At 46.5% G+C, this 4,121-nt stretch overlaps 1 protein-coding gene across 1 annotated transcript in view; it reads left to right on the top strand.

Annotated features, from left to right (window-relative positions):
• Positions 1-813: 813 nt before the first annotated feature.
• sema5bb (sema domain, seven thrombospondin repeats (type 1 and type 1-like), transmembrane domain (TM) and short cytoplasmic domain, (semaphorin) 5Bb) overlaps positions 814-4,121 on the top strand; it is a 97,435-nt gene continuing 94,127 nt past the window's right edge. The window contains exon 1 of the mRNA XM_076302852.1: positions 814-936. The gene's annotated coding sequence lies outside the window, so the exon portion shown is untranslated. The remainder of the gene's footprint in view (positions 937-4,121) is intronic.

The raw sequence follows: 4,121 nt of genomic DNA, 5'->3' as shown, positions 1-4,121 counted from the left end.
TCAGCAGAAGACTAATCTGAAAAGATGTCATTTTATAACATACTGTGAAAGTGATGCTCTGGTCATCAGCAGAAGACTAATCTGAAAAGATGTCATTTATTGTTTTATTTTGATTTGCAAAGGTATATGTTGTTATTTATCACGCTTTCTAGTAGATAGACCATCGTCTTACTTCTGTCATTTTATCTTGTTCTGGTTCCGAATGTATATTTCCTTGTTCTCTATATGTAGCATAAGCTACTGGAAGCCGAAATTCCCCTTGGGACGAATAAATTATATCTATCTATTTTTCTTTCTATCAAGCAGACAGCCCATATATGATAAAATTGTAACGTTTGAGAGCCTGCCAATTAGATATCAATTACGCTGCTCCTTAATGATGCAGTGACACAAGGTCCGGCAATTAACCCCATCCTTGACCCCGATTTAAAGCATCTACTCAGGTGCCCGCGACTCAGGGAAGGTTGGGGGCGAAGACTCGACCACAGGGCACAGGGGAATATGGATCTGTGCGGCGGTATGAATACTATAAACAACGTCTTTGTTTGGATATATCTGCAGAAATGTAAAATAAAATGCGTGAGAAAACTACCAAAATAAAACTTCATAACTTTCGGCTGCTCTTGGAGTCCGGCTGACGTGGCGCCCGAGCAGTCGGTGCTCCACGCGGACACCCCCACACGAGCCAGACTTGAGTCTGTCCCAACAGCAGTCGGCGGCTGCAGCACGCGCAGCGGTCCAACATCTGCGGAGGGGCCAGTCTTCGCAGCCTGAGTGCAGCATACACACGGAGACACACAGTCTTGAGTGTGTTCTTGAGTGTGTTGGCACGGCTGCACACCGTTTCGCCTTAGGAGAAGAACGCCAAAGCTTTCCTAGTAGAACAACTTTCTTCCGCCTTCTATGCTGGACTGATGCGCTTGAATTGAAGAAGAGGTAAGCGCTCCGTTTCCATGACCGTGTTGTTATTCTGACCGGGCTGCTCAGCGCTTTAACGTTTGCAGAAAACTTTAGATTCAAGAGGAAAGATTTTACTGTGAATCTGACAGTTTCTTCAACTAGCGCTCTCTCCAATACACACACAGCAGACCTACGGTCATATGATTTTGTGGCAGGCTTAGTTTCCCGTTAAGCATCGACACAGTGCTATGCGTGCAGACTTCTGAGGCGTATGAGTCATTTGTTGCGACAAACCGAGTATGGAGACTAGTGTCGCCAGGTTGTGTATTAAATTATGTGTTCTGCATGCAATTGTGGCGCGGATGAAAAACAATGTCTCGGCACATCGTGTGTGCCACTGCGCAGAAGAAAGCCAACTGAGCATTGCGAAACAATGCGCCTGTAATTGTACTGTAAACTGTTATCAAGGGAATTGGAAGCGGTCCGACTACTGTTCAGCATCGGATTGTTCAGCAGCGTATAACTTTTGTTGCTCGCGCGGCAGTGGCCGCTGGAGGGCAGCATGTTGACTGCAGCACGGGTGTCAGGTCAGGTGCGGAGCCCTGTGGTCCAACTCCTCCTGCTGTGGGAAAATATCATGTGTATGGGGCTTTGTATTCCCTGTGTCACATCGGAAGTCGTTAACACAACACTGTTTGTGCTAAAATGTATAATATGTCACATCGTAATCAGACTTCTTCACATTATTCACATGTTTGTTTAACTTTAGTGCCATTCACACAACAGCTTCTAAGGGGCCCATGATCAGTCTGTAAGATTTGTAAGAGTTGTGATATCAATAGTTATTCATGAGCATAATATCAAATCTGGCTGTAATGAAAAGCTTGCATGAAAAGCTTGCAGCGTTGGGCCGTTAGTTGGCCCTTCGGCTCTTTCCGCTCCTTCATGCCTCCTCTCCTGCTAACAGCTGGAGGAGGTGGTCCATTCCTGACGCATCAGAGACTTCTGATGTGGGAAACACAAAACATCTGCCTCATAAATTAGGCTCCGCGCCGTGAGGCTCTGAAAGACACCTCAGACAGGACACACTCTGGACTAAGCACAGACAGACAGACTGTGGACGAGGCACAGACAGACAGAGAGAGTAGACTACGGACACTCAGAGACACAGACAGACAGAGAGAGTAGACTACGGACACTCAGAGACACAGACAGACAGAGAGAGTAGACTACGGACACTCAGAGACACAGACAGACAGACAGAGAGAGTAGACTACGGACACTCAGAGACACAGACAGACAGACAGAGAGAGTAGACTACGGACACTCAGAGACACAGACAGACAGACAGACAGACAGACAGAGAGAGTAGACTACGGACACTCAGAGACACAGACAGACAGACAGAGAGAGTAAACTACGGACACTCAGAGACACAGACAGACAGACAGAGAGAGTAGACTACGGACACTCAGAGACACAGACAGACAGACAGACAGACAGACAGAGAGAGTAGACTACGGACACTCAGAGACACAGACAGACAGACAGACAGAGAGAATAGACTACGGACACTCAGAGACACAGACAGACAGGCAGACAGAGAGAGTAGACTACGGACACTCAGAGACACAGACAGACAGACAGACAGAGAGAGTAGACTACGGCCACTCAGAGACACAGACAGACAGACAGACAGAGAGAGTAGACAGACACTCAGAGACACAGACAGACAGACAGACAGAGAGAGTAGATTACACTCTGATTACACTCTCAGAGAGACAACTCATTAATATTTTACATTTAGTCATTTAGCTGATGCACTTATCCAATGACTTATAGGAAAGGGAAACAATCAAGGTACAGTGTGCAGCAATATACTGCTCACATAGAGCCATGTGACAGTTCTAGAAGAGGAATAATCAAGTGGCAGTTCTAGAAGAGGAATAATCAAGTGGCAGTTCTAGAAGAGGAATAATCAAGTGACAGTTCTAGATAAGAAGTGCTAGATGAAGCTTGTCCAGTTGGTGGTAGTGCTAGGAGAGACTCTCTGATAAGCTTACAGACACTCTCAGAGAGACAGTAGACTAGACTACAGACACTCTCAGAGAGACAGTAGACTACAGACACTCTCAGAGAGACAGTAGACTACAGACAGTCTCAGAGAGACAGTAGACTACAGACAGTCTCAGAGAGACAGTAGACTAGACTACAGACAGTCTCAGAAAGACGACTAGACTACAGACAGTCTCAGAGAGACAGTAGACTAGACTACAGACAGTCTCAGAGAGACAGTAGACTACAGACAGTCTCAGAGAGACAGTAGACTAGACTACAGACAGTCTCAGAGAGACGACTAGACTACAGACAGTCTCAGAGAGACAGTAGACTACAGACAGTCTCAGAGAGACAGTAGACCACATACAGTCCACACAACTCTCCGTCTCCTTCAGACTTATACTGTACTGGCTGAATGTTTTTTCCTCATGCTTGATTTGAGATTCAGTCCACGTTGCACCTGGGTGTTATTTGTGGAGGTGGTTATAAGTGGCTATAAGTGGCTAATGTTGGTCCGAAAGATGCTGATTGTGTTCTGCTAGTGTTGGATTGTGTGTTCTGTCTTTCAGGAGTGTGTGTGTGTGTGTGTGTGTGTGCGTGTGTTTATGTGTGTGTGTGTGCGTGTGTGTGTGTGTGTGTGTGTGTGTGTGAGTGTGTGTGTGTGTGCGCATGTGTGTGTGTGTGCGTGTGCGTGTGTGTGCGTGTGTTTATGTGTGTGTGTGTGCGTGTGTGTGTGTGTGTGTGTGTGTGTGTGTGTGTGTGTGTGTGTATGTGTGTGCGCGCATGTGTGTGTGTGTGTGTGTGTTTGTGGGGGCGGTTGATTTTCCCATCACTCCAGCTGTTGCAGTTTGCTCACACAACAGCCCTTGACAAACTCATTAACACTTAAGACAACAAGCTGCTCTCATACACTCTTACTCACACACTCTCTTACTCACACACTCTCTCGCTCACACACTCTCTCTGCCTCTCTAATAATCACTCTGCATGTAGACTATGCACAGGCTGTGTGAGGCTGATTAGGAAATAGCTATAATGAGCATCCTGCGCGCACACATGCACACACACACACACACACACACACACACACACACACACACACACAAATACATATTTGTCAAACCTGGCACTGGGCATCTTCAATGGGTCTTATCAACAGGCGG

Source organism: Alosa pseudoharengus, unplaced genomic scaffold, assembly GCF_046254945.1.
Source record: "Alosa pseudoharengus isolate Yale_2024_CS ecotype anadromous, Long Island Sound unplaced genomic scaffold, YU_APseudo_1.1 YU_APseudo_1.1_scf_24, whole genome shotgun sequence".
Lineage (NCBI taxonomy): Eukaryota > Metazoa > Chordata > Actinopteri > Clupeiformes > Clupeidae > Alosa > Alosa pseudoharengus.
The sequence above is the reverse complement of the archived record's forward strand: the minus strand, read 5'-3'. Positions and strand labels throughout refer to the sequence as shown.